Source organism: Eumetopias jubatus, unplaced genomic scaffold, assembly GCF_037043125.1.
Source record: "Eumetopias jubatus isolate StellerSeaLion01/CBP00866 unplaced genomic scaffold, mEumJub1_p1.0 scaffold_16, whole genome shotgun sequence".
NCBI classification, from domain to species: Eukaryota; Metazoa; Chordata; class Mammalia; order Carnivora; family Otariidae; genus Eumetopias; species Eumetopias jubatus.
Window position 1 is genome coordinate 40,603,432 of NW_028274822.1, and position 16,354 is coordinate 40,619,785.

General features: G+C 42.5%; 1 long non-coding RNA gene across 1 annotated transcript in view; it reads right to left on the minus strand.

Moving 5' to 3' along the window:
* Positions 1–7,475: 7,475 nt before the first annotated feature.
* Positions 7,476–16,354, minus strand: part of LOC114204956 (uncharacterized) — a 30,827-nt gene continuing 21,948 nt past the window's right edge. The window contains exon 3 of the long non-coding RNA XR_003608289.2: positions 7,476–7,555. This is a non-coding gene — a long non-coding RNA (uncharacterized LOC114204956). The remainder of the gene's footprint in view (positions 7,556–16,354) is intronic.

Here is a 16,354-nt window from a genome sequence, read left to right on the forward strand (position 1 = left end):
TAGCTAATTTAATCTGTTTTACGTGCTTCTTAAAAACAAGGAAATGATTTCATAAGTAGTTCAAGGACTGAACATTTTTCAGAATTTAGAAGAGCAACTGATAAAAATAGAAAACACTAACAATCGTACCATGTATACCAGCTTAATTACCAGCTACAACAATTCAAGGAAGAGCTGTCCAGTGGCCTAGAGCAACTATCTTCCTGGCAACTTTGGTTTTGTGTAGAAACTGCTTACCATCAAGTAAACAATGTGGTTTTGAAGTAATTTTCAGATGTTTTATTGTTTTTGCTTTTAATCTGTAATTAAGCCACTTGAATCTAAAGAAAAGTACAACTAAATAACAACTAAAGGAGCTCCTTTACTTTTACTGTTTTTTATCTGCTTAAGTAGTATAAACATTTAAACAGGAGAGTAGAGTTTATATAAGAGCATATTCTGGAGAAACTAATAATGGGAAATCGAGTGAGGGCAAAGAAAGGACTTCAGGAAATTTCTAAAGCAGAGCTGGCTGTTTGATTTGCTAGGACCATAGGAAAACTAGCTGAAAAATGGAAATTAGGAAGGAGACCGCCGGTCTCACCATTTATGTTAGTTCTACTTTGTTCCTTCTGCTGGTTTCCTCCCTATCAACCAGAACCTAAATCTGCTTTGCCGGGGACAAATCCCAGGTCAACTATCTACCTCTTACTCCAGTGTTCTCTCCTTTTCCATTGTGGTTTTGTGCACCATAACCCTTACTCACTGATAGGCAATGTCTGTATATCCAGATAGATCTCCCAGTCATGGCCACTACATTGGGTGACTTGCAAATTACTTGTCTGCCTAAAATAATAATAGCTATTATTTGTATATACCACATGCTGGAGTAAGAAAGGTCTTCACTTTCATAATTTGATTTTACCCTCATAATAAACCTAGGTTGCTGTAGTCAGCAACTAACAGACATCTGGCTCAAGCCTGCTTAAACAAGAAGAAATTGTATTAGTTCATATTTTAAAAAGTGTAAAAGTAGTATTGGCTTCAGGCAATGTTTGATCAGGGTTCTGTTTCCATTCCTCTGCAATTCTAATTGTATATGTCTGCTGTGTTCTGAAGCTCAATTCCCTAGTTATATGGAATGGGTGCTGGTGGTAGTGGGGGCTACTTATATGCTTTTTGAAACATTGTGGGGTAGGGCTTCAACATATGAATTTTGTGGGGACACATTTCAGCCCGCAGTCTTTCATATCTCCTTAGCCATCATCCCTGGCCCAATCATTAGCAAAGAGAATGGGATTCTTATGATTGTCTTAGGTGGATCAGCTGAGGTAAAAAGAATTTGGGGAAGTCAACCGCAAAGTACATGGTAAAGTTGATACATTTTCCAAAAGAGGAAACTGAATCTGAGATATGTTAAGTGAACGGCCAAGGTCATGTGTATAATGAGCGGGAGAGTCAAGATTTTAAACTCAGTTGACTCTGGGGCGCCTGAGTGGCTCAGTTGGTTAAGTTGACTGCCTTCGGCTCAGGTCATGATCCTGGAGTCCCGGGATCGAGTCCCGGGATCGAGTCCCACATCGGGCTCCCTGCTCGGCGGGGAGTCTGCTTCTCCCTCTGACCCTCTTCCCTCTCGTGATCTCTATCTCTCATTCTCTCTCTCAAATAAATAAATCAAATCTTTAAAATGAATAAATAAATAAACCCAGTTGACTCTAAAGCCCTTGTTCTTTGCACTCCATGACACTAGTATCGCTTGTTTGCTTTTCTAGTTTGCAGTTTATCTGTTCCTTCTAATTTTAGGCTGTGTTCTTTTTTTTTTTAACGATTTTATTTATTTATTTGACAGAGAGAGAGAGATAGTGAGAGTAGGAACACAAGCAGGGGAAGTGGGAGAGGGAGAAGCAGGCTTCCTGCTATGCAGGGAGCCCGATGTAGGGCTCTATCCCAGGACTCTGGGATCATGACCTGAGCCCAAGGCAGATGCTTAACGACTGAGCCACCCAAGTGCCCCACTGTGTTCTCTCTTTTTTTTTAAGATTTTATTTATTTATTTGAGAGAGAGAATGAGAGAGAGAGAGTACATGAGAGGGGGGAGGGTCAGAGGGAGAGGCAGACTCCCCGCTGAGCAGGGAGCCCGATGCGGGACTCGATCCCGGGACTCCAAGATCATGACCTGAGTTGAAGGCAGTCGCTTAACCAACTGAGCCACCCAGGCGCCCTGTGTTCTCTTTCGATAGCAGATAACTTGCCCTGGCCTTGCAACCTGAGTGGACAACCCAGGACCCTGAACTCCATGCCCCACCTTGGGCTGCAGGCATGGAGGGCCAGGCCCAAAACAAGAAAGGCTCCCCAGTGTTCCTTGGGCTGCTACTTAAAAACTTTTTACAAAGTCCTTGCTTTCTAAAGGCCTTTTAAATGCTTCTTACTGAACTTCTTTGGTGGGATGCCACCCTTCTACTTTCTTGAAATTTCCACTCCACTTTTAGACCTCCTAGCACTTGTTCACACTGTTCACCCTGACTAGAGGCCTCTGACTGGATTTTGTGGCCCTCCTGATGGAAAAAGCAGTAATGTTGAAGTAGGATAACCATGATACTGTGATTTATAATGGGAAATATAGATTTGGTCTTCATCCTTGCTTCCGTTTCACAGACCTCCAAAAACTCTTGGCATTTCCTAAGTGATAGGAGCACTGGGAGCATCTTTTGTTATAGCACCTGTGGTCTTTTATTCTTGGTTCCTGAAATAGCTCCAGAGCCATAAAACTGAATGTCTTATTATTCATAACAAGCCCCTTTCGACCACACATGAGCCTATGTTATTGAGGTGACATAAACATAGACGTGTTATTCTAGGGATGGGGGCTGGTTGCCAGAGGAACCATGGTTACAGGATGGAACTTTTGGTACCACCCTCCAACCTCCAGGAAGGGGAGCAGGGCTGCAGGTTGAATCAGTCGCCAGGGGCCAATGATTTAATCCATCATGCCTATGTCATGACATCTCCATAAAAGCTTTAAAAGGACAGGGTTTGGAGAGACTTCGGGTTGGTAAACACGTGGAGGTTTGGGGATAGTGGTGTGTCCAGAGAGGGCAGGGAAGCTCCGAGCCCTTTCCCACATACCTTGCCCCATGCATCTCTTCCATCTGGCTGTTCATGAGTTATATCTTTTTGAAATAAACCAGTAATCTAATAAATAAATTATTTTCCTGAGTTCTGTGAGCTGTTCTAGCAAATTAACCAAACCTGAGGAGGGGTTGTGGGAACCTCCAATTTGTAGCTGGTCAGTCAGAAGCAAAGGTAGCAAGCTGGACTTGTGATTGGCAAGGGAAGTAGGGGTGGGGGGCAGTCTTATGGGACTGAGACCTGTTGAAATAAATGGCGAGGCCCAAGATGGAGCCAGTCTGGCCTGGGGTGCCACATCAGCAAACTAAAACTTAGATAATTTTTGCATCCCTGTAAATGCTTGCTTGTCCAGAATCGCTGTATATCCCACCAGCCAATTCTCAACTGCCAAGAAACTGTAATTATTTCCTTGTTCTAAATAAGGGCAGATGTGCAACCTCAGCCAATCAACTTAAGCCAAATACTTTTTCCTTATTCTGACTGACCTGCTAGTCTTATAAGGAAATTCCCTGACCTCCTGGCCAATCATGCCCTGTTTCCACGTTGCCTCTCCTGACATTTTCTAAAAACCGTTCTTTCCCAAACAGCCCTGGGGAAGAGTGCTCCACTGCTTGGGAGGCACTGGACTCTCCCAACCATGGACTGCTTTCCAGTGCATAAAGGACATCAAACTTGTTACTAAATTGTTTTATTTTTATCATTTGACAGCCCTTACTTAACCCGTGGGATCTGACACTATTCCCAGGTTGATACTGTCAGAATGGAATAAAATTGTGGGACACCCAGGTGGTGTCCCAGAATTGGTGGGTGTATGGAAAGCCCACACATCTGGTGTCAGATGTGTTGAGAGTAGGGGTGACACAGAAGGAGTAGGTTTTGTTTTTTGTTTTTTTCCTTTACAGACACATGGGTTCAAGCTTTCTCTTCTGTTTCCTGGCTGAGTAACTCAGAACAAGTTCCTTAAACCTTCTGATCCTCAGGTTCCTCCTTTGTAGATTACAGGTACTAATACCCATTTCATAAGGTTGTTCTGAGACATTAGAATCCATATGTGACGGGGCACCTGGGTGGCTCAGTTGTTAAGCGTCTGCCTTCGGCTCAGGTCATGATCCTGGAGTTCCAGGATCAAGTCCCACATCGGGCTCCCTGCTCAGCAGGAAGTCTGCTTCTCCCTCTGACCCTCCCCCTCTCATGTGGTCTCTCTCTTTCTCTCTCTCATTCTCTCTCTTTCAAATAAATAAATAAATAAATCTTAAAAAAAAAAAGAATCCGTATGTGAAAATATCTGACAAGAAATAAGTCCTTAATGACTGGGGTGTCCTACTTCATAAGTTTTCTTTCATCTCAACCTGAACTGGTTACTGTCTCTGAACTGTCATAAAGACCACAGCTAACACAACTGGTTTGACTATCAGCTGGGCACTATGTTGTGATAACTCTTCTGTTGCTGTCTTAGACTTCCACTTAAAACTCATAGTTAACTTTCCAATTAGATTACAAGCAACTTGTAATCTCTGTATTATGTAGCACAGGGTCTTGCCCATAGATTTGGGAAGAATACCCAGTGCGAAACTTTCTCTTCTTCAGGCATAGTTAACACTACTTTAATAGGTTAAGTAAATACCAGTCATTCTCAGCTATGAGGCTGACAGTAGAAACACGATGTAGGAAGACTATGTCCCCCCTGCATTTTGAAGGATGGCAGTGGTCATTGTGAGTAAGGACACAGACCCTTATAGCTATTCTGATGTGGATGTGGTTTGTACTGACTCTGAGATTCCCAGTAACCTCAAGAGCAGTCTGCTCAAGCCCTCACAGGTGGTCCTGGGCCACAGTTTCCATTTCAGGCCTCCCTTTATCCCAATTTTTAAAGATTGCTTCTGCCGTGGTTCCTGTTGCAAAAGTTGTTTTCCTGGTATCCTTCCAAGCATTTGATGCCAAGAATGACATGATTTATTGTCCTAAGTAGGAACCTACTGGGGACGAAAGGGGATGCTGTTTATATTTATATTAAGACAACAGGCCTCATGCAGTACTACTCTAGACTAACCACCCATCCTTCTCCTGGGACTGGAGCTTTGCCTTACGTTTGCTTATTCTTTCCTTGAGGACCAAGAGCCTGTCGCTGACATCCAGGCTGGTTGGTGAGTAGAGGTCACCACCAAACAACAGATACCCTACACACGGAGTGCCTTACCTGAGGACACTGTCCTTTGCCCTTCTGGCTGGACTCCTGTTGTCAGCTGAGTCAGAATCTCCCGCCCCCTTCCCAGAGGAGTGAGTTGGGCCACGTCCCAAGATTAGTGCCTGTTTTACTCTGAGAAAATAGCCATGTTTCCATGCGATAGGGCGAATGCTGCTATTAACCAGTTATCTGGTTAAAGTACAAACAGTCCTCAAATAAGGGTCCAGTAGACACGGGTGCTTTGCCCTTAGAGAGTGCTGCCAGTTCCATGTGTGCTGTTATTTACAGTGCTCCCAGCCCTGCACGAAGTAGGTCTTTGGGTCAGAATGCTTTGGGGAGTTCTAGCAAACCAGTGTTGCTGTGACTCCCAAGCAACTCCCCACCCACCCCAACTTTTCTCCTGGGGGTCTTGTCATCTCTCTGCCAAGTCAAGAACTTGGGTTTTTCTGACTCCTAGTTTTAGGCACCATGACACCAAAACCTCCCAAGACATCTTTGCCTTCCATTCTAATTGTTCCTTGAGTTAAAAGCATTTTCCCTAGAAGCCCATATTAAAGACACACATTGACTTGAAGGGGGAAGAATGTCAATTAGGACACAGAGGATGCCATTGCTTTTGGGTGATCAGAATACTGATACTTCAAAAGGTAGAGTTTTTAAGGTGGGGGATGGTCCCTAGGCATGTTCACCAAAGGGCTTATCAGTATAGTTTCATCTCCTTGAGGGCATTTCTGTTAAATAGGAGGATAAGATCAGAAGAGTCCGGTTAAAAGATCTTCCTTGAAGTAAGTTTAGTCCCCTTTTCTTGGTCTGTATTGCTCTTCGGTGATCTCTCTGCTTCTGGAAATTCAAATAAACTCCATTCAGTAAGCGTTTATTGAGGCCAATAATGTTCATAGTATTATAATAGGCACAGGTGATACCAAGAATAATGAGACATAGTCCTGGCCTTCAAGAAACTCAAAACCTGGGGCGCCTGGGTGGCTCAGTCGTTGGGCATCTGCATTCGGCTCAGGTCATGATCTCAGGGTCCTGGGATCGAGCCCCCCATCGGGCTTCCTGCTCGGTGGGAAGCCTGCTTCTCCCTCTCCCACTCCCCCTGCTTGTGTTCCCTTCTAGGTGTGTTTCTCTCTGTCAAATAAATAAATAAAACCTTTAAAAAAAAAAAAAAAGAAACTCAACACCTGGGGGACACCTGGGTGGCTCAGCCGGTTAAGTGGCTGCCTTCGGCTCAGGTCATGATCCTAAGGTCCTGGGATGGAGTTCCGCATCAGGCTCCTTGCTCAGCTGGAAGCCTGCTTCTCCTTCTGTCTGCTGCTCCCCCTGCTTGTGCTCTCTCTCTCTCTCTGATGGAAAGAAAGAAAGAAAGAAAGAAAAAGAAAAAGAAAGAAACTCAAAACCTGGTGGACCATTTGAGAGAACTATATATCCCAGAAAAATTATTATCTGCCCTCATTGTCAAAACTTCAGCACCCACGTTTTTTGTTTTTTAATATTTATTTTTGAGAGAGAGTGTGTGTGTGAGAGAGAGAGAGCACATGAGTGAGGGGCAGAGAAAACCTCAAGCAGATTCCATGCTGAGCACAGAGCCCGACATGGGGTTTGATCTCACAACCATGAGATCAGGACCTGAGCAGAAACCAAGAGTTGAACACTTAACCAACTGTGCCATGCAGGCACCACACCATTTTTTTTATTTCCTTTCCACTAAAAATGATCTATAACCCAAGGGTACCTACTGAAAAAGAACAGATTATACCTGCCTCTTTTAAGAAAAAACCCATTAGGGGGTGCCTGGGTGGCTCAGTTGGTTTAGCGACTTCCTTCGGCTCAGGTCATGATCCTGGAGTCCCGGGATCGAGTCCCACAACAGGCTCCCTGCTGAGCAGGGAGTCCGCTTCTCCCTCTGACCCTCCCCCCTCTCACGCTCTCTCTATCTCATTCTCTCTCTCAAATAAATGAATAAAATATTAAAAAAAAAAAGAAAAGACTCCCATTAGGTTGCAAATGCATTCTAATTCTCTGTCTTTTTTTTTTTTTTTTGGTTATTGAGTCTGTATAAAGTAGATTAAGTACAACTAGATTCACATTTATAGTAACTCCTAATGCGTAATTCCTTCCCACCTGAAGGAGCCAGAGAAAAGACGAAGACGGTGGAAAGGAATAGCACAGCTACCTCCATAAAGCTGAAAAGCTGCAACGCGCATGGGCGATGTGCTCACTCTGGTTTTCTTCGAAAGACACATGGGTCTGGGTAGGCACCTATGGGCACATTTAGAAGGAACGTTAGCAAAGGTCTTCTAATTACTAAGTTTCCTAAAAATAGGAAGAGGTTCCATGGAGTAATGAGTTCCTTTTCACTGGCTTTAAACAAAGTTGAAGCTAGACAACCTGTTGAAAAGGGTGCTATAAAGATGAGGATGCCTATATATTTTTTAATGAGGCATCTTGGGCTGCACTCAAGGGAGGGAGGGACCCACGGAGGATGCTAGGCCAGTTTGAACCGTACTGAACATTTTGTTTTTGTTTTTTGTTTTAGATTTTATTTATTTATTTGACAGAGAGAGAGACAGCGAGACAGGGAACACAAGCAGGGGGAGTGGGAGAGGGAGAAGGAGGCTTCCCCATGGAGCAGGTAGCCCGATGCGGGCTCAATCCCAGGACCCTGGGATCATGACCTGAGCGGAAGGCAGCCGCTTAACGACTGAGCCACCCAGGCGCCCCCCGCCCCGTGCTGAACATTTTGAAAGCCAACTTTTTTGCTGTCCTCTAAATTATGAGTGTGGCATATTTACTGAAAGAACTTCTTCTCTTGGGAGTGAAGGGGACTTTATAAAACACAATATTATCTACAGGATTACGCAGGTTTGGAAACTCTCAAGGAAACTAGGATCGCTGACTGGGCCCGCAGGTTTTGGCAACTTAGAAACTCACATCTGTTGGAGGAGTGACTCACTTTAGGCTGAAAGGCTGTTGCTTTAAAAAAGAGACAGAATGAGGGGTGGGAGGGATGGGGTGGCTGGTGATGGACGTTGGGGAGGGTATCTACTATGCTGAGCGTTGTTAATTGTGTAAGACTGAAGAATCACAGACCTGTACCCCTGAAACAAATAACACATTATATGTTAATAAAAAAATAAAGAGACAGAGTCTGGGACATTATTCAAGCATTTAGAACAAAGTTTAAAACCAAACTGGGATCAGTGCCTGGGTATTCAACAACTTTGCAAACGAAAACAAAGTAAGGGGTGTCTGGGTGGCTCAGCCATTTAAGCGTATGCCTTCGGCTCAGGTCGTGATCCGGGAGTCTCAAGTCTCAAGTCCCTGTTCAGTGGGGAGTCTGCTTCTCCCTCTGCCCCTCACCCCTCACCCCACTCGTGCTCTCTCTCTCTCTCTCTCAAATAAATAAATGAAATCTTAAAAAAAAGAAAACAAAATAAAGTTGAAAACAATCATAGGTACATTTGCCTGTTTGTGAAGATGTACTTTTAATAATGTTGTTGCTTGTAATGTGCCATTGATGACAATTTAGATACAAGTTTTAAACCAATTGCACATTTTCTTCACAACTGTTTTAAATAGGACTGTATCATTAATTTAAAAAAACTGGTCACTGTGATTTTGTGATTTATAATAAGAAATAAATATTTGTTCTTTATCCCCCTCGCTTGCACAGAGTTCCTAAAATGCTTGGGATTTTGTAAGTGATGAGAACAATTAAAGCGCCTTTTGTTATGTTAATGAAATGACTTTGAAAAGCACCTGAGGAAGCTAGCTGGTTGCCACTCCCAACCTTGGGGAAGAGGAGAGAAGCTGGAAGTTGAATCCATCACCACGGGCCATTGAGTTCATCAGTAATGTGTATGTAGGACTAAACCTTTAACTGGTGGGATCTGATGCTATCTCCTTGAGATAAGTCAGAATCGAGTTGACATCCAGTTGGTGTCCCAAGAATTGCCTGTTGGTGTGGGGAACCACCCTTCCGCCAACACTGGAATGAATATCAGAAGTATTATTTTAGGGGTGCCTGGGTGGCTCAGTCGGTTAAGCGGCTGCCTTCGGCTCAGGTCATGATCCCAGGGTCCTGGGATCGAGCCCCATGTCCAGCTCCCTTCTCAGCAGAGAGCCTGCTTCTCCCTCTCCCTCTGCCTGCCGCTCTGCCTACTTGTGCTCTCTATCTCTCTGTCAAATAAATAAATAAAATCTTTAAAAAAAAAAAAGAAGTATTATTTTAGATACTGTAATAGCTTCTCAAGTAACTATTTGCTTGGTTCATTTTCTGGAAAACTAGCATTCTTGCAGTCCATCCCAGCATCATTTATAGAGTTGATTCATCTACATAAAAACTGTTCTTTTATGGTTCCTAAAAAAGAAATTCATAATAATAGCTTATACTTATCCATATTCTGGGCCAGGCATTGTTCTCTACATGTATTAAGTCACTTAAGAAAATCTACTTTCCAGGTTAACAATCTTAAGGAGAAAAATAGACCTTTTTCTTTTATAAGCAGTCCATATGTCAGTGATAAATATAGCAGAAATGATCTTAGGGTTTTGTTCTTGTTTTGTCTTTGTGTGTGTGTTTGTTTCTCAAGGGGATTGTCATGCTTCCCTTTTCTTGAGCCTTATTTCAGAAGCTTCAGAAAAGGGAACTGATTCCAAGACTCCTAAGACTCACCTCGCCGTATCAGAATCTCTGCCCGCAGGGTTTGTTTGTTTGTTTGGTTGGGTTTTTTTTTTTTAGCAATTTAAACATTTTAAAGAGTGCCCCTGATGATTCTCGTGGATATTGAAAAGTTTGAAAACCCGCAGCTGCTATCCCCCTTGAATTTCCCCAAACTCCGGTAGCCGCCCCCAACCTCTCGGAGCCCCGCCCTCTCAGGGTAGTCCTGCTCTTCAGTTCCTTGGTTTTTCTCTGTCACTGGTGCTTCTACTCCATTGCAGGCAAAATGGACAACCTGCATCACCCTGAGAAAATATATTTGGAGCCCTCTTCTTGTATTTTTTTGTAATGCCACATGTTGGGGGAAGAGGTAGAATAGAGAACACATATCCTAGGCAGAGATGGTTCTTGTTAATAAGGTCAATCACTATAGCACATACATACGCCTCCAAGAACCTAGAGGGCACCTGGGTGGCTCAGATGGTTAAGCTTCTGCCTTCAGCTCAGGTCATGATCCCAGGGTCCTAGAATCGAGTCCCGCATCGGGCTCCTTGCTCAGTGGGGAGCTGCTTCTCCCTCTGCCTCTCTCTATCTCTTATGAATAAATAAATAAAATCTTAAAAAAAAAGATTTGAACCTAGAGCTATCCTTTTATTTCCCATAGATACCATCACTAGCAGTGGCTTACAAAAGCAACACTGGAAGTTTCTTGGTTTTTCAGGTTTTCTCATCTCTCATTATTTATCCAGCTAGCAGTGTATTATTGTTTTGGAAAAGTGATACATGTTTATGGTAAAAACAATTAAAACAGTACAAAAGGATACACAGTGAAAAATAAGGGTATCCCAACAGTAACACCCACCAATGACATACCACTGTGGCCAGTTTATGGGGTGTTTTCCAAGCATACTCCATGCACATCAAACATATAGATGTATATATAAACCCCTTTTTGTATACAAATGGGAACATGCTATAGACAATATTCTATGTCTTCTTTTATTCATTGAATAGATACTCTTTTTTCACTTCATGGGTCAAAAGGTGATACTAAGGTCTCTTTGATACTATGCTCATTCTGTTTCCTGGTTTTCTGAATTATACTTCCTGGGTGCCTGGGTGGCTCAGTTAAGCGACTGCCTTCGGCTCAGGTCATGATCCTGGAGTCTCGGGATCGAGTCCCACATCGGGCTCCTTATTCAGTGGGGAGTCTGCTTCTCCCTCTGCCCTTCACCCTGCTCCCGCTCACTCTCTCTTTCAAATAAATAAAATCTTAAAAAAAAACGAATTATGCTTCCTTCAAGGTATGCTTCAGTGTAACCATAATGAAATGGCTGAAGATTTTCTAACCCCACTCTATTATTTGGATCCATCCCAGGTAGATCTTTGATTCAGTCAACAATATTGCAGCTTACAGGTAAGAGGAAGCTTAAAAGGATACAGAGGAGAAATGACTAAATCACACACCGGTACTTATTAGGGCAGAAGTTTACAACTGTAGATTGTGACCCACAGGTAGGTTGTGAAATCCGTTTTCTGGGTTTCAAAATCCAGGATTCATGGGAACGCAAGAAAAGCAGGATAGAAAATAGGCACAGCACGTAGAGAAGAGCTAAGTATTATAAGTATTATAAACATTCCTGTCAGTGTTACATTCACAAGCATGTGTGTACTGGTTTCTGACACACGAAATCTATCCCCCTACCTGAAGTCACAGAAAAAAAAAATTGAAAACCATTGTCCCCCAGTGGGAAGTTAAGTCCATTAAATCTTTAGAAAAAGTTAGAGGTTTGTGGCCAAATACATTTGGCAATGTCTGAGAACCAATTTGCTTTTTGGAGTTTCCAAAACTCTTATTAGTATAGAAGTCTTGCAGTGAAGCTCATTTAACCAAACATTTCTGTTTGGTTAACCAAACCAAAGACTGGCTGCAGAACTTTTCTCTGTGTTCTGGAGATAGCATGAACCTCCTCCAGCACTGGTTCGGGGAGAAGCGCGATTTCATCTGTGTTGTCAGGGCCTCCAGTTTCTACCTGCAAGCTGTCTTCTTTGAGAGTGCTAAGTCCTGTTCCCAATTTTGATCCCCTTTTGTCTAGCCCTGAATAGTACAAAGAAGGCCAAGACCTCAAGATTCCTCCAATCCGGACATGCTAAGGTAACTAGTCTGGGGCCAGAATGCAAGAACCCAGGGCCTTTCCTTAATAATTCCTTTTGTGGCTCGGCTGGTATTGGGAAAGGAGCGCTGGCTTAAGAGCTGAGGCCTAACATTGAGGGGTGATGCAGTAACTAACCAGACTAGGATCTGTCACCCTGGACAAGTTACTTGACTCCTCCGTGTCTCCAGTTATGATATCTATAAGGAGGTTGGATGCTGATTTTGAAAGTCCCATTTTTGCACCAGTATTTGGGTCTTTATCTGCTGTTCTTAATCTTCACAGTAATCCTGAAACTTCTCTCCAGCCTTTCTTCCCTTCCTTCCTTCTTGACTTACTTTCCAAAGTCTTTTTGAGAGTCTGCTCTTTCCCAAGCACTGTATCGACTGCTGGAGATATGATGGTGAACAAATAATTTTTACATCCCGTTCCCAGCAATCACCTGCTTGGACAAAATGGTGCTTCCTTAACTCCGTCCAATCTTGGCCCAAGGGAATTTTGAGAAGGATATTCTCACGCCTGATCCCTATCATTACTACAGAAAACATTCCTTCATTTTACTGAAACATCTACTCTGCTCAAAAATAAATAAGTAAATCTATGACTCATATTTACATTAGAAAATGGATCATGCCAGGGCACCTGGGTGGCTCAGTCGTTAAAGAGTCCGCCTTTGGCTTGGGTTGTGATCCTGGGGTCCTGGGATTGAGCCCCGTATTGGGCTTCCTGCTTGGCAGGAAATCTGCTTCTCCCTCTCCCACTCCCCTGCTTGTGTTTCCCCTCTCCCTGTCTCTCTGTCAAATAAATAAATAAAATCTTAAAAAAAAAAAAAAAGAAAATGGATCATGCCAGTTTTCTATTTGGGATGCTTCCCCAATAATATCCCCCTTGTACCCTTGGAGAAGGCCCATGATATCTATAGGTGCTGCCACCACACAGTAGCTGGTCTCAGTTCTTATTATATTCATGCTCTGAATAAGTCCTACCCAGTGGAATTTTGCGCAGGCAAGAATCACTTCTGAGCAGCTGATAGACTGACTTAAAATTAAGTGGAAGCGCTTACCGACGCTAATGCAACCATTCCTTAAAAAGGGTGTAAAAATAAAATCTTTTAAAAAAAATACACATACACATAAAAACAAAATACAAAATAAGCAAAATATGCTGGCTATCCTTTTTTTTCTTTTTTTTTAAAGGTTTTATTTATTTATTTGACAGAGAGAGAGGGAACACAAGCAGGGGGAGTGGGAGAGGGAGAAGCAGGCTTCCTGCTGAGCAGGGAGCCCGATGCGGGGCTCGATCCCAGGGCCCTGGGATCATGACCTGAGCCAAAGGCAGATGCTTAACGACTGAGCCACCCAGGTGCCCCAATGCTGGCTATTCTTTTAACAACATTCAGAAATACTTTTTGGAGTGCCTGCAACATACATGACAGTCACTATAAAACTTTATTTTTAGAAAAATTCCTACGTATTAAATGACATTAAAAAGGTATACTCTCCAGGGGCGTGTGGCTGATACAGTCAGAGGAGTATGTGACTCTTGATCTTGGGGTTGTGAGTTTGAGACCCAAGCTGAGGGTAGAGATTACTAAAAAAACCCCCCAAACTTTAAAAATACATAAAAAATAAGGTATACTCTTCAAATGATGGAAGATAATCATTGCGTTGTACTTTATACTGATCAGATCACATCTGGAATGCTGTTCAATTATAACACTGCATTTTTAGGGCAATACAGACAAATGAATGTGTTCTCAGAGAAATGAGGGGAACATGGAAAAGGAACTTAAAACCATGCCTAAATGGAACTATAAAGTGGTGTACATTTTTAGTTTAGAGAAGAGCAGATTATAAGGGCATGCAGTAGCTAGCTGGCTCTCTTTGCATATGTAAAAGGAGATAGTATTTTTGCTATATATTGCTCTGGTAAGCAAAATCCAGACAAAGGGTAGAAGTCATGAGGAGGCATGTTTCAGCTCAAGCTGAGATGTGGATTAGACCTTTGCTTTGGTACTCGATCATCAGAGGCAACCAAGCAGAGGTTAAACTATCACCTGGCTGGAATACTGTAGCTTTTAATTCTGTTTTGAAAATTAGATTTTTATGTCTCTTCTTGCCCTTTGATCGGTCAGTGTGAAACCCAGAATCCGATGAAGGAATGAGGCCACACTGCGCAATTCTATGATACATCTGAAAAGCTTTAGCTGGTACAAGTAGATACAGAACCTCGGGCTATTGTTTGTAACCACGTTACTCACAGCTCTAAACCGACTGCAGTGCTGTGCGTGGTCTCATTCATATTTCTGATGTCTATTTCCAAGCATTTGTAGTATAAAATATTTCTTCTTATGACCTCAAGGACATAATTTCAAGATATGTATAACTTGCACAGCCAGAAATATAGTCTTTTGGCTTTTTAAGAATTGAAACTTTAAGAGAATTTTCTTAAGATAGATTGAGTTCAACTTGCCCTGCAATTTTCCGGAAGAAAACCTGTTATCAATTTCCAGGATGAGTGGTCTTTGACTTTCAGAAGGAGGATGAGAATCGCATCTCATGTGTATCACATCCTGTGTGTGGGCAGAGTGGCTCAATAAAGTGTCACTTGTGGATGCATGCCCTGAGTGAGGGGGTGGGGAGTAGGTGACAGGGCAAAGCCAATGAGGGCATATGGCATAAGGGGGGGGCATGATAGGAGGGTGGAGCTCTGCAGAAGGCGACAGGAAGGACTGGCAGGGCCTCTGCAAGCAAGGGGGTCAGCATTCAGCAGAGCAGTGAAATTAAGCACAGATCCATGCAAGGAGACTGGAAAGAGTAAGAGTCCTTTCCTTTCCAGAAGGCATTTAGATGCACAAAAGGAGAATTGTATATTCTCAGATTTCAGTCCATTGGTATTGAAGAATAGAGAAGCCTACAGATTCTGATGGTAAAAATACTACTTCATATTTGAATACTACTTTTGAAATACTATTTTGAATTGCGTGGTATTTTTTTTTTTTAAGATTTTATTTATTTATCTGACAGAGACATAGCGAAAGAGGGAACACAAGCAGGGGGAGTGGGAGAGGGAGAAGCAGGCTTCCCGCGGAGCAGGGAGCCCAACATGGGGCTCGATCCCAGGACCCTGAGACCATGACCCGAGCTGAAGGCAGACGCTTAACAACTGAGCCACCCAGGTGCCCCATGAATTGTGTGGTATTTTGAATAGTATTTGAAATACTATTTTTCAAAGTTCTTTGTCATTTAATGGGACCAGTTTTAACACTGTAGAAACTTTAATAGTCTTCAAATTTTTGGAATCCCAAACCTGATTAATGACCGCAAAATTCAGGGTACCAAATATCTTCATAAGGCCAGTGAATTTAGTGGGTATCAGTAATAACCTCTGCATTTTATTTTTGTAGTAATTTGTACAAAGATCATGTCCCAAACTTCACCATTCTGGCCCACTGCATATGTTGGAAGGTTAGAGTTAGTTTTGTGGTAGCAAAATACTGTCCAGAGGTAAACTGGGCCAGGACATTGACTCAGTTGCTTAAAACCATGAACAGCAAGTCCAAGATGTATTTTATAAGTTTATTCTGGTGTATTCTAATAAATCTTTGTTCTTACGTTTTTAAAGCTTGTGCCAGTATTCCTCAAACTAAAGCAGAAATGCTGAGTATTATTTTTAAATCAATATTCTTCATACCTTGTAGTCTTACTTAGAAAATGCCAACTCTATTATTTTTCAAACACATTATTATTAAGAATTCTAGGGATGCCTGGTGGCTCAGTCAGTTAAGTGTACGACTCTTGATTTCAGCTCAGGTCATGATCTCAGGGTGGTGAGATAAAGCCCTGTGTGAGGCTCCATGCTGAGTGTGGAGCCTGCTTAATATTCTCTCTCTCCCTCTGCCTTCCCCCTCCCCCACTAGCACTTTCTCTCACTAAAAAAAAAAAAAAAAAAAAAAAAAATTCAATTCAGATTCATTTATCAAGTATTTATTGAGGAGAAACTTGAAATACAAGTTATGCTATTATAAAGATTCAGGGCAACAGAAGGTGTATAGCACATAGTAGATAATAGTGTGGAGTCAGAGTCTGTCAGAGATTAGATTCCAACCCTACCACTTACTACATGGGACTTCTTGGGTGAATCAGTTTCTCTGTGACTTGGTTTCCTCAGTTGTGAAGTCAGGATAATAACAGGACCCACTTCTTAGAATTGTTGCAAATTTTCAATGGACTAATGCATGTAGAA